Source organism: Pan troglodytes, chromosome 5 (genome assembly GCF_028858775.2).
Source record: "Pan troglodytes isolate AG18354 chromosome 5, NHGRI_mPanTro3-v2.0_pri, whole genome shotgun sequence".
In the NCBI taxonomy this organism is placed as follows: domain Eukaryota; kingdom Metazoa; phylum Chordata; class Mammalia; order Primates; family Hominidae; genus Pan; species Pan troglodytes.
This window is the reverse complement of record NC_072403.2, coordinates 14,175,691-14,203,283: the sequence shown is the minus strand read 5'-3', so window position 1 is coordinate 14,203,283 and position 27,593 is coordinate 14,175,691. Positions and strand designations below refer to the sequence as shown.

The following is a 27,593-nucleotide window of genomic DNA, read 5'->3' as shown; positions in this document are numbered from 1 at the left end:
CAATATATACATATATAATATATATACATATACAATATATACATATATAATATATATACATATAAAATATATATACATATATAATATATACATATACTATATATACATATATAACATATACATATACAATATATACATATAATATATACATATACTATATATACATATATAACATATACATATACAATATATACATATAATATATACATATACTATATATACATATATAATATATACATATACAATATATACATATATAATATATACACATATACAATATACACATATATAATATATATACATATATATATCTCATATATTTTCGAGACAGGGTCTCAGCATGTTGCTCAGGTTGATCTGAAACTTCTGGGTTCAGACAATTCTCCCGCCTTGGCCTCCCGAAGTGCTGGGATTACAGGTATAAGCCACTGTGCCCAGCCTGATTTTCACATACATTTTAACAGAAGTATTTAAAGCTATAAATTTCCCTCTAAGCCTGCTTTAGCTGTATTTGACAAATTTTAATATGTTGTACTCCATTATTCATTTATAAATATCTTCAAACGTCTCTCTGATTTTTTCTTTGACCTTTAGATTGCTTAGAAAACAGCTGATTAATTTCCCAACATTTAGGGTTTTTATAGGTTTTAGGGTTTTTATAGATTTTATTGTTTTCTATTTTTGATGTAATTTTATTATAATTAGAGAACATACTCTGTGTGATTTCAATCCTTTTAAATTTATTGAAATTTTTACTGCATGGCTAACCTTCATGTTATATTGGTGAACATACCATTGACAGCTGAGAATATGTAATCTGCATTTGTTGGTTAAAACATTCTATAAACATCAATCAAGTCAAGGTGGTTGATAGCATTGTTCTGGTATTCTATGTTTGTTTTAGTTCATTTTGTGTTACTGTAAGGGAATACCTGAGACTGGGTCATTTATTGTTTTTATAGAAAGGTTTATTTAGTTCATAGTTCTGCAAGCTGAGAAGTTCATGGTCATGGTCCCGGCTTCTGGCAAGGGCTTTCATGCTGCATCACAATGTAACAGATCGGGGGTGGACACATTCACAGACAAAATCTGAGGGGTGTCCTGGCTTTATAACAACTTCCAGTCTTGAGAAAACCAATCCATTCCCATAAGAACTAACCCAGTCTCCCACGAGCAAGAACCCACTACCTCGAAAGCAACATCAAGCAATTTGTGAGGTACCTGCCCCCATAATCCAAACACCTCCCACTAAGCTCCGCTTCCCAAAATCATCACATCAGGGATTAATTTTCAACATGAATTTTGGAGGGGACAAATATTCAAACCACAGCAATGACTTTATTGATTTCTTTGTCTAGTTGTTCTGTCAATTGCTAAGAGAGGCATGTTGCAGTCTCGCGTTTTCATGGAATTGACTATTTCTCCCTTTAATTCTATCAATTTTTGATTAGCATATTTTGAAACCCATTATTAGACTTAAACACATTTGAGATGGCTATTGCTTCCTGAAAAACAAAGTCTTTTATCATTACAAAATATCTTTATCCCTGGTAATGCTCTTTGTCTTGAAGTCTTTTTTATCTGATATGAATTCCACTCCACTCAATTTATCATTACTATTTGCACAGTATATCTTATTCTATCCATTTCCTTTTGATCTGTCTATAGCTTTATAATTAGAGCACTTTTGTATACAGTACATAGTTAAGTATTGCTTATTATCCAGTTTGATCATCTATGCAGTTTAATTGGAGTGTTTAGTTCATTAATATTTAGTGCACTGTTGATATGATTGGAATTAGGCCTATCATTTTATTATTTATTCACCATCTGTCCTTTTAAGTTCTTGCTCCCTAGTTCCTCTATTCTTGCCTTATTTTAGATTCTTTGAATTTTTTAAAAAGTTTATTTTATTTTTCTGTCAGCTTTTTAGCTTTACTGCTTTGCATATTATTCATTGGACACTATGGGGATTACGATACACACTATAAACTTTTCAGTCCTTTTACAATCAATATTGTATCTCTTCCTATATTCTATGATACAGTTGGTATACGTATTACATCTGTAGACTATATATGCCCCCACAAGAATTTTGTTTAATCAGTACTTTAAACAGACCTACGTAGTGTAAAAGAAAGTAAGAAAAAACTTATTTTATATTTACCCAGGTATCTACCATCTCTAATAATTTTTTCCTGAAAATATAAATTTACATCCAGTATTATTTTCTTTCAGTCAGAAGAACTTCATTAGCATTTTTCGTGCATGTCTGCTGTTGACAAATTCTCTTGATTGTTTTTTATTTGAAAATGCTTTTTGTTTGCCTTCATTTTAAAGGATATTTTCACTGAATATAGAATTTGGAGTTGAAAGCTTGTATTTTTCTTTCAGCAGTTTAAAGAAGTTATTCCATTTCCTTCTGGTCCCCAGAGTTCCTCATGAGAAATCAGTGATTATTCAGAATGTTGTCCTATTGTATGTAGAATGTCATTTTTCTCTAGCTGGTTTAGATATTTTCTTTTTATACTGAGCCCACTTCAAGTACTTTTTCACCAATTCTCACTCTTCTTTTCTTCTGGGACTCAAATTACTCATATATTCGATACTTTGATATTTTCCATGGTTTCACGTGGGTTTTTAAAATTCATTTCTGTTTAAATCATTATCTCTTTGGCCCACAGCTTGGATAATTTCAAGGTCACGAACTCTTTCTTCTGTTGTATACAGCATGCTGTCAAGCACATACAGTAACTTTTAAATTTCAGATATTGTATTTTTTACTTATGTAATTTCCATTTATTTCACTTTTTATGGTTTATAATTCTCTGGTGAGATTTCCAATATTTTCATTTATTTTAAGTATATTTTCCCCTACCCTTGAGTATAATTGTAATAGCTGCTTTAAAATGCTTGTCTGTTAATATGTGGACTTCTGTCCTGTGGTTCTTTAAGCCAGTAGGATGATGGGTTTTTATCCATGTTTTGACAACCTGACAGGACAACAACTGGGACTTACCCTCAAGCTAAAAGCCTTAAGAATGTGGGACTCACTCAGTTCTCTTCCTTGGTTTAGCTTTTAGTGCTTCTCTAGTATCTGCCTGCTTTTATTTGCTCCCTGATGCCTTAAAGTAGTTGTTTTTTAATATTTTGTCTCAAGGATATTTTTTATTATTTGTGAAAGTGCTGAGTTTATAGGAGCTAATACATCATTACCAATTAATCACTTTTGACCATATTTTTTGTGCTTTTCTAAAATTGGGGATGTCAAGCAATTTATATAATGGAATTTCTGTGATTATCAAAAACTTTCAAATTTGAGTAATGTATATGAATAAAATAATTTCATCGTTACTTGTTTGAAACTGCCCTTTTACTTACAGACATTATGCCAACGACTAGGGACTATTAGAAGTTTACAGAAGAAACTTAGTGAAAACCACCTATCTGTCTAACAGATATACTTGCCTTTTTTTTCTTTTTTTTCCTCACTACCTATCTGTATAATCGATACACTTGCCTTTTTTTTCCTCACTACATTTTTTATTTTACCTCTTTTTAATTCTTCAGTCTCAATTCACCCTCACCTTAAATAGACAGGTATCCCATCCTTTATTCTCCAGAAAACAAAATCCTAGGTGTTAAATTTGAGGCACTTTATACTGACACCTCTCCACTGCCTCTACTGAAATACACAGCAAATATTATCAACTTCTACTTCTCTCTTCAAAATAATACTTGCATTTGTTTTCATTCCCAAAGCAAGACTCACAGATGCTGAACACGTAGTATGTGCTCAATAAATACTCAGGTGAATGAAGGAATCTCATCCATCATTACGCCTCTGTACATTTTTCTTGAGCCACTACTTCAGCCAGAAATCCCTTTGCTAAGAGACAAAACAGTCTTAACTGAATATTCTGCACAGTCTTGGCTCTACATCTCAAACCCCAAATTATGTTTAACATTTCTCCTAGTAGATATTTAATTCTAAATATGATTGATAATCAACTAGAAACTAAAAGGCTCAAAGCTTCTTTAGCAGACATTTATTTTCCTCCCTCTATCCTCTCACAGCTCTTGGTTCATTTAATGTCAGCCAAGGAGGCTTATCCATGGATGATAGAAGGTCTATCTAGTTCCCTGAGCAAGTGGGCAGATAAACTGATAAGAGAAGTGATCCTTAAGTATTTCAGAGGTGAAAGTTCTCTGAGACCTGATTCAACTTGGAGTTACTTGTGCTGAGTTTTAAACCCCTCATCTGGAAGAGTCCATTCCATTATATAGTGTGGAAAGTGATTACTTTCCAGAAACCTGTTCTTTGGTGTCAGTTACTGAATTGTTTGCAGCAGGTGGAAGTTTCTTTGTTCTCATCTTACTAGGAGGCACCCCACCCTGACAAATGGTTTCTAATAGCCAGGACCAATCATCCAGGCTTCTGTCTCTCAATCATTTGCACTCTGGGTCCCCTGCTTGGATGCATACATTTACTTTTTTATACAATTCATTTTTCTTTAGCTATTATCTCATCTCAATTAATACTGAATGGTTTTAGATTATCCTCTTCTATGCCATAATGTTGAATTACAGAAAGAGAGAGATGATAGATAGATAGATAGATGACAGATAGATAGATAGATAGATAGATAGATAGATAGATGTTTATGTATTTAACTAAAGTAATATTTTGTGCTTGCTCACCTTCATACACACCAGTCTGTGCTCATATACAATATTTCTACAGCACTTTGAATAGGAAATTGAATTGATACAAAGGCTTGTGAGATCAGAATTGGAAAAAACAACTTTAAAGTTCATATGGAACCAAAAAAGAGCCCGCATTGCCAAGTCAATCCTAAGCAAAAAGAACAAAGCTGGAGGCATCATGCTACCTGACTTCAAACTATACTACAAGGCTACAGTAACCAAAACAGCATGGTACTGGTACCAAAACAGAGAGATAGACCAATGGAACAGAACAGAGCCCTCAGAAATAATGCCGCATATCTACAACCATCTGATCTTTGACAAACATGACAAAAACAAGAAATGGGGAAAGGATTCCCTATTTAATAAATGGTGCTGGGAAAACTGGCTAGCCATATGTAGAAAGCTGAAATTGGATCCCTTCCTTACACCTTATACAAAAATTAATTCAAGATGGATTAAAGACTTAAATGTTAGACCTAAAACCATAAAAACCCTAGAAGAAAACCTAGGCAATACCATTCAGGACATAGGCATGGGCAAGGACTTCATGTCTAAAACACCAAAAGCAATGGCAACAAAAGCCAAAATTGACAAATTAGATCTAATTAAACTAAAGGCTTCTTCACAGCAAAAGAAACTACCATCAGAGTGAACAGGCAACCTACAGAATGAGAGAAAATTTTTGCAATCCACTCATCTGACAAAGGGCTAATATCCAGAATCTACAAAGAACTCCAACAAATTTACAAGAAAAAAACAAACAACCCCATCAGAAAGTGGGCAAAGGATATGAACAGACACTTCTCAAAAGAAGACGTTTATGCAGCCAAAAGACACATGAAAAAATGCTCATCATCACTGGCCATCAGAGAAATGCAAATCAAAACCACAATGAGATACCATCTCACACCAGTTAGAATGGCGATCATTAAAAAGTCAGGAAACAACAGGTGCTGGAGAGGATGTGGAGAAATAGGAACACTTTTACACTGTTGGTGGGACTGTAAACTAGTTCAACCATTGTGGAAGTCAGTGTGGTGATTCCTCAGGGATCTAGAACTAGAAATACCATTTGATCCAGCAATCCCATTACTGGGTATATACCCAAAGGATTACAAATCATGCTGCTATAAAGACACATGCACACGTATGTTTATTGCGGCACTATTCACAATAGCAAAGACTTGGAACCAACCCAAATGCCCAACAATGATCGACTGGATTAAGAAAATGTGGCACATATACACCATGGAATACTATGCTGCCATAAGAAATGATGAGTTCAGGTCCTTTGTAGGGACATGGATGAAATTGGAAATCATCATTCTCAGTAAACTATCGCAAGAACAAAAAACCAAACACCGCATATTCTCACTCATAGGTGGGAATTGAGCAATGAGAACACATGGACACAGGAAGGGGAATATCACACTCTGGGGACTGTTGTGGGGTGGGGGGAGGGGGAAGGGATAGCATTTGGAGATATACCTAATGTTAAATGACGAGTTACTGGGTGCAGCACACCAACATGGCACATGTATACATATGTAACAAACCTGCACGTTGTGCACATGTACCCTAGAACTTAAAGTATAATTTAAAAAAAGATTTAAAACTTTTATAAGCAAAAAAAAAGGCTTGTGAGATGTAAATCTTATTCATAGTAAAACGACTCCTGCACCTGAAGATTGTCCTATAAACCATCTCTACAACATGCATTAAATTCATGTTTTTCTGTTCAGACTCTGACCCAGGTTTTCTAATGTCATGCAGTGTCTTTGCCTCTAGATGCTCCAAATGTCCATCTATACTTCTCACATCTCTACACTCCAGAGGTTTAAATTCAGATCTCTTTACACTATAATTTTTAAGTGTTTTAAGATCCCTTCAAAAACCTTCTCTACAGTCTCCTTCTTCCTCAAAGAGTACATATGTGATCAAACCAACCTCCAAACTCAGCTTCATTTCGATGAATGATTAAGACTTTTTCATTTGTGTATTTTGTCCCTATTCATTCACAAAATTCTCTTAATTTTTCTTTTGTTTTGTGTTGTGGTTGTTGTCCTTCATATACCTTGAAACAGTCACAAAATAACCAGTTGACTCAGGCAATTTTAAGAACAATCACTGAAGCAATATGTGGTAATGACAGATAAAACAGAACAGGTAAATTAGATGTTCCCTATTTAGCCAATTATTTGTAGATACAAACATAATTCCCTATTCACATATGAAGTCTTTGTTTATTTGCATTAAGGCTGCATGGCCATATCTGTTCAAATTTGCAGAGTGTCATATTTTATTATGATGATCATTGTAAAATAGATTGCTAATATCTTCCCCCTACCCAAAATCTGTCAGAGATATTTTAGGTATCACTGCACCACTAACTCAAGCTGTTCATATAGAAGGAAGGTAATCAGAATTGAGAGAAAAAAATAGAAAAGAAAATAAAAACCATTTCCCAAAAGTGCAGGAGCACATGAAAACTTGTCTAGCTAATCATCAGGAGTGTAAAATTTTTATTTCTCAGTTAATAAGCACCACCTGTGTTTATAAGAAGTCTCTGATGACTTGTTGTTTTGTCTCTTGCAAAGAACATAAAACGTTCTCAGATGGATTTCATAGAGTATATGCAGATTATTAATACACTTTGAAATCCCACCATATGACTGATGTAGCCTTCATTGTCTTCTTTCCACTCCCTACTACACACTTTCTTCTTTAATTTTTTTATTGAAATGATATAGTATAAAAAATCATTGACTACATATAAATCAATTGTCTGTGACATGTTACAGGGAAAAAGAAAACATCAAGATTGCCAATAACAGGCACTCAGTCTCATAAAACTTGTAATCAACTTCTAAGCCAAGGCGTAAACTGTAATATATTGCCACAAACCTATAACAATAATAAACTATTTGAATTGCACCTTCACATTCTCAGTCGTTAATAACAAATAAGCATGAAAAAATTTTGACATTCATTCAGTTTAATGGGTGTCTGCTTGTTTATCAGATTGTGTCATCTGGCATTACAAAATACAGCCTTATCCTTGGAAGGGTATGTACAGAGAAAGTGTCTAAGCTTTGGGTACTAACTACAGACAATAAGGACTCCATTTGTTGGAAAATTTTAAGAGTAACTTATTCTTTATCTCAGTTCAAAGATTATACCAAGCCTTTCCTTAGTCCTAAGTGAAAATAAAAAAGCAGATCCTCCATCTGATTAATTTTTATTATTAGGACTCCTCCAGGCATCTATTGCTGCAGAAAAGCCACTTCAAAATGGTGGCTTGAAACAATAACAATCACTTATTTTGCTTATAAATCTGTTAGCTAGCCGGGCTCCACTTGGCAGTTTTCATCTGAGGTCTCTCATACAGTGGCAATCAGTCTGTGGCTGGGTCCGAGGGCTGAGGTTGTCTTGAGAGCTTTTCATTCACGTTTAGTGCCTGGGCTGGGAGGATTCAAACAGCTGGGTGCTGGAACAGCTGGAGTTCCTTGGGCAGCTCTCTCTGCCTCTCATCTCTCCGTGTGGTCTCTGCATGTGCTGGCCTCAGGGTAGCCAAACTTCTCACATGATGACTGAAAGCTCAGAGCAATTGTCCTGAGAGGGAGCAGGTGGAAGCAGAATCACCTTTTATGACCTAACATCACAAATCACACTTTGGCCGCGCTCTACTAGCCGAGACTGTCACACAAGCCCAGGTTCAAGGGGAAGAAATATACATGCCACCTCTTGAGGAGGAGTCAATGAGGTTCTTAGATAACATGGGAAACAGTGTGGTCAATTATTTTTGCAAAATACACTCTGCCACCTAGAGTTCTGTGGCACACGTACACACTCCAATGCACACACACTCACACACAATAAACAGAATTCTTGCTTGATAATGCAGCAAAATACCATGAGGCTAATAGTGCAAAGTTTCCTGAAATGCTTCCAAAGGCTCCCATAGTTGTGCTGTAGTCACTTTGTAAATGACCATGTTAGACAAATAAAATTGGGTTCATGAAAAGATGTCTTAGTGCCTTCAATACACCAAGAGGCAGAAAGAATCTCAGAAGCCTCGTTGCTCAAAATAGGGCTTATGGACCAGCAGCATCGCATCACTGGAGCGCTGGTTAGGAATGCGGATGCTCAGGCCCCACATGGACCTACTGAGTTAGCATCATCCCCAGGTGATCCGCATGCACATCAAGCATTGTCTTAGAGGACTGTGCAGTATGGAGTGTTCGCCAAACAAATGTGTCTGTGGAGTCCTACGCTGGGCACTTCCTGGGATTATGGGGAATTCACTTTGGGATCACTGTGATATGAGTGTTCATAGGGACCTGCAGCCTCCCCTACACCATGCCCGACTGTCTAAAACTTCTCCCAAGAGAACTTGATGATCTCCCAAGAGATCTCAGGCCTGAGAGGAGTGAAAAAAAGGCTCCTGGCACCTAACCACCCAGCTGTCTAAACTCTTCTCGCCCTCCCCACAGTCCACTGGGGCTTAGGAAAGTGGGCTCTCTTCATAGCTTCCTTTCCTATTTGGTTGGAATTTCCCCTACACCATAATCTAATTTATACTTCATTCTTCACTGTACCCCAGTGCTCAGGGCAAGTCACATAGGAGGGAGTCCACCAGAATCTGTGGAACGAAAGAATAAGTGGGCTGGATGCAGTGGCTCACACCAGTAATCCCAACACTTTGGGAGGCCAAGGCAGGAAGTTTGCTTGAGGCCCGATGTTCAAGACCAGCCTGGGCAACATAGCAAGACTCTATCTCTACAAAATTTTTTTTGAAAACCAGCCATGCGTGGTAGTGCATGCCTGTAGTCCCAGCTACTCGGGAGGCTGAGGCAGGAGAATTGCTTGAGCCCAGGAGATCAAGGATCTAGGGAGCCGTGATCACACCACTGCACTCCAGCCTGGGTGACAAAGTGAGTCCCTGTCTCCAAGAAAAAAAACGTGGGGGTGAGTGTGGTGGCTCATGCCTGTAATCCCACTGCTTTGGGAGGTCAAGGCAAGAGGATTGCTTGAGACCAGGAGTTTGAGACCAGCCTGTGCAACATGGCGAGACCCTCTATGTACAGAAATTTTTTAAGAAACATTAGCCAGGCATGGTGGCACATGCCTGTAATGCTAGCTACTTGGGAGGCTGAGGCAGAAGGATCACTTGAGCCCAGGAGGTGGAGGCTGCAGTGAGCTATGATCACACTACTGTACTTCAGCCTGGGAGACAGAGGAAGACCCTGCCTCAAAAAAAAAAAAAAAAAAAAAAAATAAGTGAATGAATGTTAGCAGATGGGGAACAAAGGAAGAAACCAATTCATAGCTATGGGAACATGGGTCAGGAAGAGCAGCCACTACATCTGTTTCCTTTTCTTTTTCAAGTGTACCTGTGCTCTCCCTTGTCTTACTCCAGTGCACCTTCCCTATGTCAGTTGCTCAGCAGAGGACCCAGGACCATTGAAAAAATGACAGTAAGTTTTATTTAGAAGCCTCACTGAAAACTATAGATGGAGGCCTACAGCTTGGGGGCAGTTCTGTCAGACTGCTCCAACACAGTACTGCAACTCACAGTTTATATACAGGTGGTGAAGATTCAGTAAGTGCAAATCTCATGAAAGTTTGGGTGTAAGAGTACATCTGGTTATAGATTACTAAAGTACATTTGGTTATAGATTGTGGATGCATAATCACTAACCCTGTCAGATGTTATCTTATGTGTAGGAAAAGGCAACGCTAGGTCATTTATCTTTTAAGGAATGTAATGACTCAGGCAAGAGACATGGGGAGGCTGTGTGCTCTATTCTGTTTTGTCTTCAAGGCATTCTTCCAGAGAGCTGCATTTCATCAGAGTTGGGGGTTCAAGCAGAAATGAGCAAACGTGGCTTCTTATATTGGTTACTTTGTCTCACAATAGTCAAGTCTGTATATATACTGGCAGCCTTTTCCCAATTTCCATATTCCTCTTCTATTTTCTCCTCCTCCTCCTGTACGCGTATAGCCCTCAAGGTTGTTTTGTTTATTGTGAAGAAATGGGGAAGAGGAGGAGGGAGAAGGATGTCAGGGGTTTGAGGGATTTGGGAGTGATTAAGAAACAGCAACACATAACAAGCTTGGTGCTTGGACAGGGTTGCATAGGGGAGAAAGTCCCTCACAGAGGAAGTCTGTTCAGAGGCTAAAAAGCAGAGGCCACTGCTCAGAAGGGGGGAGCATAGGCAACTCTCCAGGAGAAGAGGGGAGAAGAGGGGCTCAGATGTCTAGTGATGTGGCACAGCAGCACAGAGAGCAGTCTCTGGGCCAGGGAGCTCAGAGGGCTCATTGGGAAGAATAGCAGCTTGGGATTTTATCATGGGAAGGCCGTGTATTATCAATAGATGACAGCTGTTGGGTGAGGTTATGCAGGTATGCAAAGCAGGCAGTTTCTAAATGGCTTGAAAATTTGCTTGTTTGAGCTATTTTAAAAATAACTGATGTGTACAAATTTGGATTGGGCACTAGTGAGCATTTGAGCTAATGGGTCTCAGCCCACAGTCAAAAAATTAACAACTGTGGGGCCAGTTCGCAGAGGCTATCGACGTTCACATATATGAGAGAGGAGGACGGTGTCACACATTCCCCAGCACTGCACTGCGAGGAGGAGAAAGCAGAGAAGAGGTTGCAGTGGCTAAGGGGTTTTTCTTGGATGCCAGGATTAGCTAATTACACCTCAAGTAACCCAGCATGGCCCACCCTGTACTATCCTGTAGTGGCAATTCAAGAATCACTGGAATCGATCAAACCATGGAGAAATACAAATTGCTCTCATTTACAGATTCTTTGGGAATGGAAGTACCGTACTAAATGCTATCAAAATACCTATGCTTGTCAAAAAGATGTCATTATTTTACATTTGTTTGATGCTTTACTATAAAATCGAAAATGTCAACCACAATCCTTCTTGCTTAAGAAAATACTGTGTATATGGAAATGGCGTGTATGGTTATGATGACACTATTGACTGGATTTTGGTTATGCATTTTTTTTCAATAAGGAAATCATTGTTATGGAGTTTGTGTTTCTTTTTTTCTTTTTTTTCTTTTTTTTTTTTACAGAAGGCAGTATCATTAGTCGGGCACTCAGACTGCATAACCCTTCTTACAACAGGCTCAGTCACAAGGAACCATGTAGATTGGAAAAAGAAACACATTACTGCACACCCATGAAAGCGGTCTTTGTAAAAGCACAGGGGGCAAGGAGGTGCATCTAGATCAATCAGCCTCAAACACAGGGTGAGATATTATCAAACCAGATTTCACTCAAGCTAACAGCTCTTAGCTCTCAAGTTCAACTGTTTTCTAATACATCAAATTTTCCATTAAAAGGCAAACTATTGGTAGCATTTTTGGTGGGGGAGATTATGGAAAATAATTTTAGAATGTTCATGTCCCCTTCCATGGGACAGAGGGAAGGACCTTTCATAGCCAGGTAGCAATTCTAGAAAAATGAAGCCTCTCATGTTGGAAGAAAAATAAACCAATTTTTAATACTCAAGAATACAATGGCTGTTTCCGTTTTCAACCTGGTGGTTTATTTACACTTTCGGGACCATTACAGATCTCCTGCGAGGCAGATGAAGTGGATTTCATTTCTGCTCTTACGATCCATAATAGCTGCACCACAAGAAATGCAATTCCCCTTCTACATCAAGTTATGCTAAGTGAGGATATAACATAAGTGACTTCACATGAACATGGGAATTACATAAATGAGTTGTTTAGGTAAAAACCACTGCTAAGTTAAGCTACCTATTTTTTCACTCGTGAGGGTTGAATACAGTGACAAACTCATTTGTGGATGTTGGGCAATTTGATCCAAGGTGACCTGTTATTGCCTCTGCTCAGAAATACATATTTGTTACAAACTAATTCTCCTTTTACCAAACTCATGACTTTGAGAACAATAATCCTACCTAGCAGCTTGCAAAATCTGTTAGGGCTGGACAAGGTACATTTTTTTTTTTTTTTTGAGACAGTCTTATTTGGAAAGATCAGTGTAAGAATTCAAAGCCTACTGGTTAAAACCATTAGTCTATTCCTGGACTGGTCCTTACTCACTAAGCCATCCAAGGAGCAACTTAGACATCCTGTGCCCAGGATCCATTCCAATGCCCTATAGACATACAAATCTACAGCATTTCTTTGAAGTAAGACCTCAAATTCCTCAGGCCAAAACCTTTCCACACAGTTAACTTTGCAAAGAAGCTTACTTATATCAAGGGTGGAAAACATTTTCTTAGTTAAATTCTCACAAGATAAATAATTAGGTCTCTAAATAAAGGCTTGAAGCATTTCTGATTTTACACGAAGACATACATCAGCACAAGAAAACATGTTAGCACGTTCAAAAACAACACCATCATTTAATATCTATATTAAACCTTCTCTTAAAATCAAGAAACAAGTAGGAGATTGAGTCAGAATTGTTGCACTGCGTCAGCCCCTTCTCAGCCTGTGTCCTGAATTCTCACCTATCATTCTAGCCCTCCTCTAAGTGCAAACATCCAAGCATGTGAAAGTTTTGCGTGCAGGTGTGTTTCCTGTACCTGCCTCAGTGTGAAGCCACCCTGTTTCTGGCCCCGAGGAGAAGTTCTCTTTCCTTGCAGCAACATAATGTTTTCAAAAGCTGACTTTTAAACCTCTTACTGAATTTTTTAATGGATTAAATTCATCATGTCACCAGCTGCTGTGCAGCTAATAGAGCCATAAAACACTGTATTAAAGGATTACCCATGCAAAACTTCCTCTGGTGCTAATGTGAATTTTAATACTTTTAACATTTAGTTGAGACGGGAATGTCCAAGAACAGCTTGTCCAATACGTTGTTCTATGAAATTAAGTTCCTCGTCTCATCAGAAATGCCAGGACTCCATTAAGTTAAAGTTTTACAGAGAGGCTACGATGATTCACTGTGCAGCATTTGTGAAGAGAGAGACAGCATCTGCTTCTACATTAATGCTATTTTAAAAAAAAAGAAGAAGAAGAAGAAGGGAGGAGAAAAGCAGAACAGTCATGAATCCCGTAAGTTCACGGAGACTGGGCTGAACAGAAGAAAACGCTAACTTCAGATTTGTGGAAGGTCAATTTATAAAAACGGAAAACAATGCTAATAATTGGGAACACCTAAATTTATATCCTCTCACAAGTCACTTGTCAGAAGGTCAAAAAGTCTCAAAGACACACAAAGTGGCGATGATACAAAATCACATGGATATCAAACTTTGCATAAGAAGAAATGTGATTATCTATATCTGGGCGACAGAAGAAAGAACCGAGGGAAAAATGTAGCTGATAGGGAGTGAAAAGAATCATAGGGAACGATGGCGGAAATTACGTAGCTCAAGTTCTTCATTCTACAGGGGATAATGCCGAGACCCTGAGAAGTTGTAGCTTTGCCCAAAGGTTACACAGCTAGTCACATGCAGATTGGAGAATAAATCGCAGGTTTCCTGACACCCAGCCCAAGACACCATGTGTCTCCCTTAGGTATCTATAAATATATCCATATCGATTTTATTTATGTGAAATGGCTTACATATTAAGCAACAATAAAGAAGCAAGGAGTAGACAATAATAAGATCAGGATCCTCCAGCGATATGTTGATAAATAAGCTAACAAAGCTGTATATATTGCGTGTCATTTCCAAAACAGTTCTAAGTCAGGCCACTTTCAGAAGACTTAACTTGAAACGTTACATTCTTTGTTTCATCTCCTTCCCCTTTTCTCCTGAGTGACCCTTCAAATCCAGATTGCAACCCTTACCTGTGCTTCTGAAACATTACAGCATTGCATTATTTGCTAAAGAAATTGCATCTTAAGCGAGGTTACTAAAAACGATGCAATTTTTCTTGAATGTTGTTCAGTAATTGGGCTAAATGGAATCATCAACGGAGGCTGCAAATTCTCATCACAATTAAAGTGGACATTGGAGTGTGTACCATGCCCTATTTGAAAATACAACCCAAGGATAATTGGTTTTCATGGAAATTCTCCAAAGCCAATGTTCTTCACCCCGACTGAATTTTGTCCACAGCTCCATATTTTGTACTCTGTATGTATTGCTGTTCTGAGAGCCTGTCATTTCTTATCAGAATGAGAAAGGCTAAAGAGATAATATTTCAATAACATACTGGCCTGATCATAAAATAACTCAATGGAAATGTGTAACTGCCTCAGGCAGCTCGGCAGGGTACTCAGCAGTCAGATCATTTCTATTCTGGGTTTTTTTTTTTATGGTTACATTTTCTGTTATATCAGACATCCCCTCAAGTCTTAGTTATGCTTTTATTCAAAAGGGAGAACCACAGTATAAAGACCTACAAAACTTATTATGATATATTACTCTAAAGAAATAAAAGTCGCTGCCACAGTGGCATATTGATAAGGACAGGCCCGCCTCTTTCACTGACCTTTCTCCATCATCTCCCCCACCCGGGGTTGAGGCTGAGCTTCTCAGTTGCTAGGCAACAGGGGTCACAGTTTTCAGGTCTTCAACCTAGTCAAAAAGAAGACATGATCTTCAGAGAGAAGGCGGATACTCGGCAGCAGTGAGAATTTCAATACATACGGAGGTTTTCGATTTTTTTTTTATCATGCTAAAGGCTGAAATGGAGAAATTTTGACTTGTCAAAAGATGGTGGGAACAGGTTTTTAAGTTCTGGTGATTAGAATCTATCACTGAAACAATATGAAGAAAATACAGTCAAGCCTCTTTTTGATAAACGCACTGACATATGGCTTAGGATTTTAGCTGCCAGGAGAATGATGATCAAGACACGTCAAAAACAGATCTTGGGAGATGAATTTGGGGGCTGATTTGGAGATGAGGTTTTTTTGGTTTGGGTTTTTTTGTTTTGTTTTAACATTCCTTCTCAAACATTACTGCATTCTGGCAAGTTTAAGAGCAGTGCTGCAGGCAACACAGCCGCTCCTGAAGGTCAGCTGCAAGAAAGCTCATTCCCCACCCCTTTTCCTACCACCAAGTCAGCACTCCCTTTAAACTTTAATAAAGGGCAGGAGAAAGAACCTGTTCCTCAACCGGAGAGGAACACGGCACCACTATGTAATTGCATTTGACAGTATATTCTGTAGGTATGTATTTAACTTCAATTATTATTACTCTAATAACACTTCAATCATGGCAACTTTTTAAGCACAGAATTTGGTAGATTTAAAAAAGTGTGAGAGTTAGTAAGAGGGCTTTTGAATTTCCCAATTCATGGTCTACTTGACTATTTTTGTCCTAGAAAAAGAGCAGCAATTTTTATTTCACCTTATTTCAATACCCACTCACTCTGTAAATAATAGCAGTATCTTGGAGAAGAGAAATAATTATTAACTCCGAAAGTTTTAATTTGCTCAATGTGATGTTTTGAGGGAGAGAATAAAAAAGTGTGTGTGAGTGTGTGTGTGTGTGTGTGTGTGTGTGTGTGTGTGTGTGTGTGTTGGGAGAAGATAGCTAATTATAAACTCCAGATGAATAATTTGAAATCTGGACTTTAGAAAGCCAGATATAACGGTTTCCTGGTTTCTTTCACTCTGGGCCATATCTAAGTTCCTATAGCTCCCACCTGATTTGAGCCCTGGCCGCAAGATAGACATCCCGCTCATATAAATAGCAATGAGATAGCCAGGGGGCAAGTCATGTGCCTGGAGACTGTGGCTGTCAGATAACTCTAATGATTTCTTTGGCCCTTCAGGGTGAAAAATTTACTTCATACTTCTTTTGTCTAATATTTGCCATTTTCCTTTCCCTGAAGATAACTGTCATTTTTAGATATGTCTGCTGCCTTTTCCAAGTTGTCAGCATCAAAAGAACATAAAACGAGGCAGTTGGAAAAGATGTAGACCCCGTTCCACTGAGTGAGAAGCACAGAGATGCTTTAAAAGGCAGAATTGGGCCGGGCATGGTGGCTCATGCCTGTAATCCCAGTACTTTGGGAGGCCGAGGCGGGTGGATCACCTGAGGGCAGGAGTTCGAGACCAGCTCGGCCAACATGGTGAAACCCCGTCTCTACTAAAAATATAAAAATTAGCCAGGTGTGGTGGTGCATGTCTGTAATTCCAGCTACTCCAGAGGCTGAGGCAGGAGAATCGCTTGAACCTGGGAGGCAGAGGTTGCAGTGAGCCAAGACTGTACCACGGCACTCCAGCCTGGGCAACAGGAACAAAACTCCATCTCAAAAATAAATAAATATAAAGGCAGAATGGGTGAAATACTTCTCAGCTATTGCTAAGCATCCTCCTCAGATCTGTTCTGCACCAGGTCCTTGCCGACTCACAGATCCTGCTTTTTGTTCAGTCTTGGCCACGACTTCCAAAACTCACAGGCCACAGAGGGCAGGAAGGGGAAACATGAGTTTCCTTCAGAGTGGCCTCCTGCAATCATAAGGACGATCTTGGATGGTGTTTCTAGGCTTGTGTGGACAGTAGACTGGAACCTGTCCAGAAACTGGCTGGCTGGTCTACAAGGAGGCAACTACAGAGTCAAGAGTAAGAATTAATTTTTTTATTATTATTATTCTTTTTTTCAGACAGAGTCTCACTCTGTCGCCCAGGCTGCAGTACAGGGGTGCAATCTCGGCTCACTTCAACCTCCACCTCCTGGGTTCAAACAGCTTTTCTGCTTCAGCCACCCGAGTAGCTGGGACTACAGGCATGCGCCACCACACCCAGCTAATTTTTGTATTTTTATCAGAGAGCGGGGTTTCACTGTGTTGGCCAGGCTGGTCTCGACCTCGTGACCTCAAATGATCCACCAGCCTCAGCCTCCCAAGGTGCTGGGATTACAGGCTTGAGCCACCGCACCTGACCAAGAATAAGAATTTAGAAATTTTCACCACCATTGGATAGAGTCACTATATGCCTGTTGAATCTAATCAAAAAAAAAAAAAGATCCTATGTATTGTATGTCTCTTTCTATGAAACTCTTCCAGTAATTTTTATAATATATTATATTTTATCAAAGTATGGGCCCACAATGGATTGGATCTTTTTTTTTTTTTAAGTTTTTTTAAACGCTGGCCCTGGAAAAGGACTGTCTTGAGCTGAGGTTATTGTATTCAACTTGCAATGGTCCTAGTAAAATTACGATGAACCAGGTCTCTATACAGAAAACTCTTTACAGTAGAGAGGCAGGAGCCCACTGAGGGTCCTAGGGGGAATCTCCTGCCCGAAATCTGTTTGCCTTAAATGCCACGATGCCTGCAATTTTTTTTCTTTGAGCTAAGCATTTCTTCTCTGAGTTCTTTTATTTATTTATTTATTTATTTATTTATTGAGACAGAGTCTCACTCTGTCGCCCAGGCTGGAGTGCAGTGGCGTGATCTCAGCTCACTGCAACCTCTACCTCCCGGGTTCAAGCAATTCTCCTGCCTCAGCCTCCCAAGTTCTTGAAAGGCAAATCAATGTAGATACACTGATATCTGTGTGGGTTCGCCATTAGACTGATTTTCACTAAGTGTAGAAGGCAGACATTGACCACTGTTGCAAGAGGAAAAAAAGCAAATAACAATAATAATAAATAAAATAATTTGGGTTAAGTGTAGGGTTTGGTGGAGAATCCAAGAATCTTCGTTCTGACAGGGGTCCTTATGCCTCCACACAGCTTTTACCTCTCTATCTATCTCTGCTGCCTCCACGAGGTTGCATCTCCCCACATTCCTCCCCGGGGAGTGGTCCTGACTTCTCCAGAATCTTTCTTACCCTGCTCCAGCCAAGAAAGAACCAGAAGTTCCTTCAGAGGAGGACAGCTAGAGTTTGCCCCTCCTTGGACTTTGTCCTTAGATCCATTCTCCACATTCCCCCTGCTCTGTCTGTACCTCAGGGATGGTGGTTTCCAGAATGCTTGTCCTCTTGGCTTCCACTTAGATTTGTTCAATGGGAGGTGCTCACAGAAGACTGGAGCGCAAGACAAAGGGGGAACCAAAGATTCTCTCCTTCTCACTCTACTTTGATGGACACCTCCAGCAGTAGCTACATCTGTCTAGGATTCCAGCTTCTACCAAGCAGTTCCCATTGTGGTTCCAGAACCATCCAATGGAGCCAGCTTCTGGGATCTGGTAACACCATCTTTCCCTGTGTCTCTTCAGCCCTTCCTCACATTGCAAGTTTCTGAGCGCCCCCATAGTCCTGTCTGCCTCCTCAGTTCTTCTAATACCTATGTTAACAATACACTAAATTAAACTCTCTCTGTTTGAAATGCCCAAATTGATAGTTTTTCTCTTGACTTGATATTCTTATGGGTAAGAGACCTAGTTGTATGGGCAACTATGTAACTAATATCTAGGCACACAGCTTGGGCAAAGAGATTTCTGACAGAGAATAGAATATGTGCATGTCAATCATGACTACAAGTTTATCACTGGACTGGAAGCTCCTTGGGCATCAGAATCCTGCCTTGTTTATCCTTGTATCCCCAACACATAATTGGTGCATATTGGAAGTTATTTGAAAATTTTGGCTTTTTAAAAAGCAGAAAAATGAATGTTTTATTTGAATACTTTTAAATAAAGAAAAAAATGTGTTCATTCTGTACTGTGCAGAAGTAAGACTACAGTCCTTCATTTAATCTTTTTAAACCACAGAAATCCCTGGACACTGGTTTTTAGACCAATCATTAGCCTAATATTTTGGTGATATAATGAGCCCAAAGGAACATAATTTTCCAATTAAAAAAAAACTCAATCAGATTTGCCTTCAAAAAGGAAGAAATTGTTTCAGTAGAATTCCTTGCTGAAACCCAGATTCAGCTAGTCAGTTTCTACCTGGGCAAAGTGTACTTACTTGTAAGAGGTAAATTATCACATCGTAAAACTGTCTGGTGGGGTTCTAACTGTTTGAGGTGTTAAATACCTATGTCACCTTCAAAGAAAACTACTTTTGACATTTACTTCTTAGAAGAAAGGCAGGAGCTAAGGTAGGCGGGACTGGCCTCAGGCAAAATTGGGAAGTCTGGTAGATTGTTCAGTTACCTGCCTCCCTTCTTAACGCCACTCATCCCCTTTCACCTCACTCTCTCTAGCGCGCTCTCTCTCTCTCTCTCTCTCTGCTGCTGGTGCTGCTGCGTCTCTCCTCACCTCCTTTAGAGTCTTCATCTACACTGAGCTCCAAGTAACTGATAATAGCTTAGAAATGGCCGTGTCTGGAATACGTACATTTATACAGTAAACAATTAGATCGGTGTTCCTCAAATCTTAGCAACCATTAGAATCACCTGGAAGACTATTAAAATACAGATTGGTAGGCACCACCCTAGATCCCCTTTAGGCAGTCTGGGTGGGGCACTAGCATTTGCATTTTTTTAACAAATTCCCACATGATGTTGCTGCCACTGTATGGGGACCACCCTTGAGAACCACTGAATTTGTGGTGATACCTACCAGGTTGGCTGAGGCAGGTTCAAGTCCTTCTGAATATGGGGCTGCCTGTTTCCACATTTCCCAAACAAGGACAAGCATCAGAATTTAAAGAATAAACCAACAAATAACCAAACTTTTTTTTTTTTTTTTTTTTTTGAGACAGAGTCTCACTCTTGTCACCCAGGCTGGAGTGCAGTCGCATGATCTCAGCTCACTGCAACCTCCGCCCGCTGAGTTCAGGCAATTCTCCTGTCTCAGCCTCCTGAGTAGCTGGGATTACAGGTGCTCACTACCACACCCGGCTAATTTTTATATTTTTAGTAGAGACGGGATTTCACCATATTGGTCAGGCTAGTCTCGAACTCCTGACCTCAGGTGATCCACCCACCTTGGCCTCTCAAAGTGCTGGGATTACAGGCGTGAGCCACCACACCCAGCCCCAAACATTTTTTAAAAATACAAATTCCCCTGGCTGTACCTCCAAGATTCTAATTTGGTAGGCCCATGGTGGCACCTAGAAATTTTTTTAAAGCACCTGATCTGATGCTGAGGCTCAGGCCTTTGCGAACTCTCTGTTGAGAGGCCAGCGTGCAGGAAAGACCATTAGCTGTTACATCAGGCAAACCAGAGTTCCACCCCAGCCCCATTGCTCACCACCAGTGGAACTCTAGATAAATTACTGAGACTCCATAAGCCTCCATGTGTTCACTCACAAAATGGAATCTTTAGTAGCCTTAAAACGACCTCATTTTGTCAACTCCCGCCCTGCCTATCGAGAGGGCAACCTCTAACTCTGGATTCCATAAGGGAGAAAGAAAGAAAGACACTATGCTTGTCAATGACATTTTTAATTTGGGGCTCTCAACAAAATTTCAAGGTAGGGGGACAAATCTTCCTAATCCTTTTTAGTTGCAAAATAAACATTTTGCTCATCAGTTGCTTCTTTGCAAAGTGGTGGCTGCTTGGACAATTAGCATAACCCATCTCATTGTAGATTCCTTAAGTAGAGTAGCAGCATGTTTGTAGATGACTTTTAACAACAGGCTCTGCTCCTGTCATTTTTCCCGCAACTCCTAGCTATATGATTTAATTGGGGAAAAATCTACCATCAAAAAAACTTAGAAAAAGGAATGTCAGATTAATTAATAAATTTTGCAGCCCCTCTTGCCACAAGAAAATGACGTGACTTAGCAGTTTCCTTAATTTATTCAATAGTTTTCAGAGGTGCTACATACTAGGGCTGTATAGGTGAAGACCAACTCCTCAAAGGGCCCATGCCAATGAGTGTAATGGTCATGTAAGCAAATCCCTCAAATAAAATGTTGTGGGTTCCTGAAAAGAAGCATGTCAAGGGTACAGTGTCTCCTTAGGGAGAAAGTATGCTATAGCCTATAGAACATGAGGCTAAGCGTGTTTCAAAAAAATCACTGGCAGGTTGGCGCAGCGGCTCAGGCCTGTGATCCCAGCATTTTGGGAGGCCAAGGTGGGTGGGTTGCTTGAGCCCAGGAATTTGAGACAGACTGGGCAACATGGCAAAACCCCATCTTTACAAAAAATTAGCCAAACATCATGGCATGTACCTGTGGTCCCAGCTACTCAGGAGGCTGAGGCAGGAAAATCGCTTGAACCTGGGAGGTTGAGGCTGCAGTGAGCTGTGATTGCACCACTGCATTCAGCCTGGGCAACAGAGTGAGACTCTGTCTCAAAAAAAAAAAAAAAAATCACTGGCAGCTCTCTAAAGGATAGAGGGAATGATTCATGCCTAGATGCAAGAAAAGCAGTTAAGAAAGTGGTTTCTGAACTTCAGCATGCATAAAAATCACTTGCAAAGCTTGATTTTAAAATACACATTCCTGGGAGCCACCCCAGATTCAGAGCCTGAAAAAGAATCCAAGAATGTGCATTTCCATGAAGTGCCAGGTGACGCTGATGCTACTGTCCTTGAGCCACACTTAGTCCAAGCCGGAGTTGGAAGCGTGTTGAGACGGCACGGGAAAATGTGTTGAGGTGGCTTGCAATCTAGTGATGAGGGCCTGGAAGGCAGGTCTACTTGTTGGAAAATGGATCATTCACAATACATTCATTTGGACAAACACTGAAGCACCCTTTGCTAGGGGCAACACCAAGATTGGAGGCAAGAAGACTCTAGAAATGTTATTTCTAGAGAAATACTAGATATTACTAGAGAAATGTGGGCTTTACACTCGCAGAACTGAGTTCAAATTTCAGCATTGCCACTTACTGACTGGGTGATTTTAAGCAAGTTACTCAGTCTCTCAGACAATTTCTTCATCTATGATATGAGCAAAACAGTATCAAACTCCAGAGATTTTTAAATATTAAAGGAGATGACATACATATAAGAGAATCTGATACTGAAGCCAACATTCAGTGGGCCCATGAATGGTAGTAGTAAGTGCATGGCCTCTGCTCTCTCACCTCACAGAGCCTAAAGGTTAAGGCTATTTTTAAAAGTTAATTTTATACAAGGATGATTTGAAGAAATTCTATATTCATGGTTAAAATAATGTTCAATGGAAGAAGTTTTTTGTTTTTTTTTGTTGTTGTTGTTGTTGTTTTTGTGAGACAGGGTCTTGCTCTGTCACCCAGGCTGGAGCGCAATGGCGTGATCTCAACTCACTGCAACCTCCACTTCCCAGGTTCAGGCAATTCTCCTGTCTCAAACTCCCAAGTAGCTGGGATTGCAGGCGCATGCCACCACGCCTGGCTAATTTTTGTATTTTTAGTAGAGGCGGGGTTTCACCATGTTGGCCAGGTTGGGCTTGAACTCCTGACCTCAGGTGATCCACCTGCCTCGGCCTCCCAAAGTGTTGGGATTACAGGCTTGAGCCACCGCACCTGGCCAGGAATAACAGATTGTTAACAGTCGCCACCTCCTAAGGATATTTGAAGTTTAAATGAAATAATACATCTAAAGGCCCCAACATGTGATTTTTTTTTTTTTTTTTGAGACAAGGTCTTGCTCTGTCACTCAGGCAGGAGTGTGCAGTGCCGTGTTCAGCGCTCACTGCAACCTCAAACTCTTGGGCTCAAGTGATGCACCTGCCACAGCTTCCCAAGTAGCTAGTACTGTAGCCACACACCACCATGCCTGGCTATTTTTTTTTTAATAGTCAAGGATCTAACTATGTTGCCCAGGCTGGCCTTGAACCCATGGCCTCAAGCAATCCTCCTGCCTCAGCCTCCCAAAATGCTGGGATTCCAGGCGCAAACCACTGGGCCCAGCCTGTATTTATTATTTCGTAGAAACTCAGCAAATGCTGATTTATTTCTCCCTTCCTCCTGTTAATTCTAATTGAGGAGATTTCTAGGAAAGTCTCATGAAGTAGATGTGGTTTGAGCAGAACTCCAATTCTCCTAAGCCAGGGCTTGCTTTAGTGGGTTTTCCCCAGTGTTTTGAAGGGATAATATTCTATCAGATTGCCAGACCACCCCAACAACACTCCCCAGTGCTCCTAGACCCTGTTATGTTCAGCAGCACACAGATTGCAAAGCATTGTTATTGTCCTGCTAATAGATGTACCCTGCCACCGAATCGCTCCTGTCTCTGTGTGATGAAAGGCAAGGAGAAAACCTGCTGAAGTGTAACATTTAGGATCAGAAACTTGAAAGTGCTTTTTAAAATTCTATCAGAAAGATCATGAAAGCCACTTTGGTCAAACTCACTGTGCATGTAAAGGGCTTTTTGAACTTTTTACCTTTTGGTGATGCTTTTGATCCGCAACGCACATGATCTCATTAAAAACACATTATTTAGCTTAAACTTGGAACACTTACCATTTTTTCCAGTAGCCTGGGGCTTGGGGCAGAACAATGCCGTTCATGGCAACATGACATAAAGTATCTGCCAGGATATTGCTGCAAAGGTATGCCGGGGAGGAGTGGACCCTCTGCTCAGACACTTCAGAGAGCTTTGCAAGGTGAGGTCAGCACTCGCCTGCCAATGAAGTGAATCCTAATTACTCAGGAATGCTCAGCCTGGGCTGGCTGACACTCAAAGCAATCAATCTTAGTGGAAGAACCAGAGACACCTGGTTTTCAGATGAGAATTACTTTCCCAGGTCCAGGTAAATAAATGGTCTTGTTTTTCAACTCTCATATCATCTTTGGAGCAAAAGTACAACTTAAATCGCAAGACTACTGATTTGTGGCTTAGCTTTCCTTAGTGAACTGAAGGTGGTTAAGGTCTAACAAGGTAAAGAAAGCTATTGCGAATGTGAACACAATGTATAATGAATAATGACTCCTCTTATTTTAAATTACATTTGATAGCTTACCGTGCAAGATTATTCAAATACCCCTGTGTGGTGGGTGGAAAATAAATAGAAAACAAAACTGTCCAAGTCAAGCGGGTAACAATTCCAATTAAGAAACAATTTAAATCAAGGAAAAATAGATCACCAGGTAATGGTTTGTTTCCAGGGGTGATATATTTTCCAGTTAATGTCAATTTCTCTTTGTATATAAGTCAGCCCCTTCCTACTTCAACAACGGGATTAACTGGGGGAAATACATAGTTCCTCTTATGTTGCAGCCCCAAATCAAACACCAACGAGGACCTGATAAAACAAAATGCCCAGAAGTTGGAGGTGCAGAGTAATTTTTGGGTCAGTAAAGTGAAAGACACTGACTTTTATCTTTCTTGCCTTTCATCCTGCTGACTTGTCACCTCATGTGGCTTCAGACGTCATGTCTCAGTTGGAGGAAGGAAATTGCAGGGAAGGGCAGTCTCAGCTCACTGCAGCCTCGACCTCATGGGCTCAAGCAATCCTCCCACCTCAGCCTCCTGAATAGCTGCGACTAGAGGTGTGTGCCACCATGCCCGGCTAATTTTTGTATCCTTTTGTAGAGATGGGGTGTCGCATGTTGCGCAGGCTGGTCTCGAACTACTGAGCTCAAGCAACCCACCCACCTCGACCTCCAAAAGTGCTGGGATTTCAGGGGTGAGCAACCATGGCTGGCCAGCTTTTTCAACAGGTTATTTTCTGTCATTTCTCTTCAGTTCTTGACATTCCCATTTCCACTATCCCAACTGCCGACTGGCTCCTCTAGAACCATTTTTAAGGAATACCTATCTGGTCTCTTTTTTAAAAAAAAAACAAAAATAGAAGCAAAAAACAGGGTCTGGCTTTGTCCCCCAGTGTCACCTAGGCTGGGGTGCAGGGGCGTGACCTCGGCTTACTGCAGCCTCGACCTCCCAGGCTCAAGCTATTCACCCACCTTGGCCTCCCAAAGTGCTTACAGGTATGAGCCACCACCCCTAGCCTGGTCTCATTTTTAAGAACCACTGGTGATATTACCAACTCCTGATTTTTCACAAATTTTTCACAAACAGATGGACAAAATTATTTCTGTGTCTAAGAAGTAATGTGAAGAAGAGATACAAAAGTCAGCCAGGCGTGGTGCCTCACGCCTGTAATCTCAGCACTTTGAGAGGCCAAGGCAGGCAGATCACCTGAGATCAGGAGTTTGAAACCAGCCTGGCCAACATGGTGAAACCCTGTCTCTACTAAAAATAGAAAAATTAGCCGAGCATGGTGGCATCTGCCTGTAATCCCAGCTACCCAGGAGGCTGAGGCAAGAGAATTGCTGGAACCCAGGAGGCAGAGGCTGCAGTGAGCCGAGATTGCGCCACTGCACTCCAGCCTGAGCGACAGAGCGAGACTCAATATCAAAAAAAAAAAGGAAAGAAAAGACACAAAAGTCCTCAGCTAACTCCAGCACACTTTCTTTAACATAGTAAATTACTTTAAAAATAAATTTACTAAAATATATCCACTTAGCTAGTGGAATTTTGTTGGGGTTTGAGGTTTTTCCTGAGTTGTTTAAATTGACTCAGTCATGAATGACTTTGTAAATTAAAAATTAAATGGACTTTCAAAAAAATAAAATAAATTTACTCAAAATAAAATTACTTAAAAAGAAATTCAGGAGTCTTTACTATTAAGTCTCACGTAGCTTGGACTAATAGTCTCCAAGTTCAGTGCCTCACCCAGTAGCACCATCACTCAGAGCAACAGAAGTCTCTTTAAAAACTTCACAGTAAATTAAGTACAATTAGCAGAGCAAACATCAACACTACCAGCCCAGGAAAGAAGTAATCGCTCAGCCTTCATTCTCAGCGCCCATTAAGACTTGAACCATTTCTCAAATCAGTGATCTTTTTAAGTGATCATCATCATGAACGCCCTCCTAAATTAGGGCCTCTTCATTATGGGGCACATAATGATATTAAACTTCAGCCTTTGTTAAGAAGTGGAGGTAATAAAGCTTTCCAAGAAGCGACAGCTTATAATTTTGATCCAAACCATAAAAATAGCTAAGTGCTTCCTAATGCTTTCATAAGCTAGGCTTTTTAAAATGTTCCTTTAAGAAGCATTTCCTTGAATGACAGACATAAACGGCTGGAAGAGACCTTTGAAAGCAGATAGTTCTGCTCCCTCATTTAACAAATGAGAACACTGAGGCCCAGACACGTCAGGTGATTTGCACAATGTCCTACAGCCAGTTAGTTGCAGAATCAGCTTAACATGTAGCAAATATAGTCATCCCTCGGTATGGTTCAACAACACAGGGGGTATTGGTTCCACGATCCCCCAAACTCCCAAGGATACCAAATTCCAAGGATGCTCAAGTCCCTTATATAAAGTGACATATTATTTGCATATTTGCACACCCTCCTGCGTACAGTTACGCACCGCATAATGATGTTTTGATCAATAGCAGACTGCATCAACAGCAGTGGCCCTAGAAGATTATAATGGAGCTGAAACATTCCTATTGCCCAGTGATGTCTTAGCCATCCTAACCTGGGCCTGACCTGGTGGCCCAGCGCGTGCCTTACATGTTTGTGGTGATGCTGGAGTACACGAACCCACTGTGCTGCCAGTCATGGAAAAGTAGAGCACATGAACAAGGTGAAACCCCGTCTCTACTAAAAATACGAAAAATTGGCCAGGCGTGGTGGCCGGCGCCTGTAGTCCCAGCTACTAGGGAGGCTGAGGCAGGAGAATGGCGTGAACCCGGGAGGCAGAGTTTGCAGTGAGCTGAGATGGCGCCACTGCACTCCAGCCTGGGCGACAGAGCAAGACTCCGTCTCAAAAAAAAAAAAAAAGAAAAGAAAAGAAAAGTAGAGCACATGCAATTATGTATAATCCATAATGCTTGATGACAATAATAAACGACTGTGTTACTGGTTTATGTATTTACTATACTTTGTATCATCATCTTGGAGTGCATTCCTTCTACTTATAAAAAAAGAAAAAAGTTGGCCGGGCACGGTGGCTCATGTGTATAATCCCAGCACTTTGGGAGGCTGAGGCGGGCAGATTACCTGAGGTCAGGAGTTCAAGACCAACATGGTGGAACCTCATCTCTATTAAAAGAACAAAAATGAGCCAGGCGTGATGGCGCACACCTGTAATCCCAGCTACTCAGGAAGTTGAGGCACGAGAATCACTTGAA

At 40.3% G+C, this 27,593-nt stretch overlaps 1 long non-coding RNA gene across 1 annotated transcript in view; it reads right to left on the bottom strand.

Annotated features, from left to right (window-relative positions):
* Positions 1 to 7,691: 7,691 nt before the first annotated feature.
* Positions 7,692 to 27,593, bottom strand: part of LOC129144390 (uncharacterized) — an 80,427-nt gene continuing 60,525 nt past the window's right edge. The window contains exons 3-4 of the long non-coding RNA XR_010157544.1: positions 15,159 to 15,244; positions 7,692 to 8,322 (exon numbers count right to left, since the gene is read on the bottom strand). This is a non-coding gene — a long non-coding RNA (uncharacterized LOC129144390). The remainder of the gene's footprint in view (positions 8,323 to 15,158; positions 15,245 to 27,593) is intronic.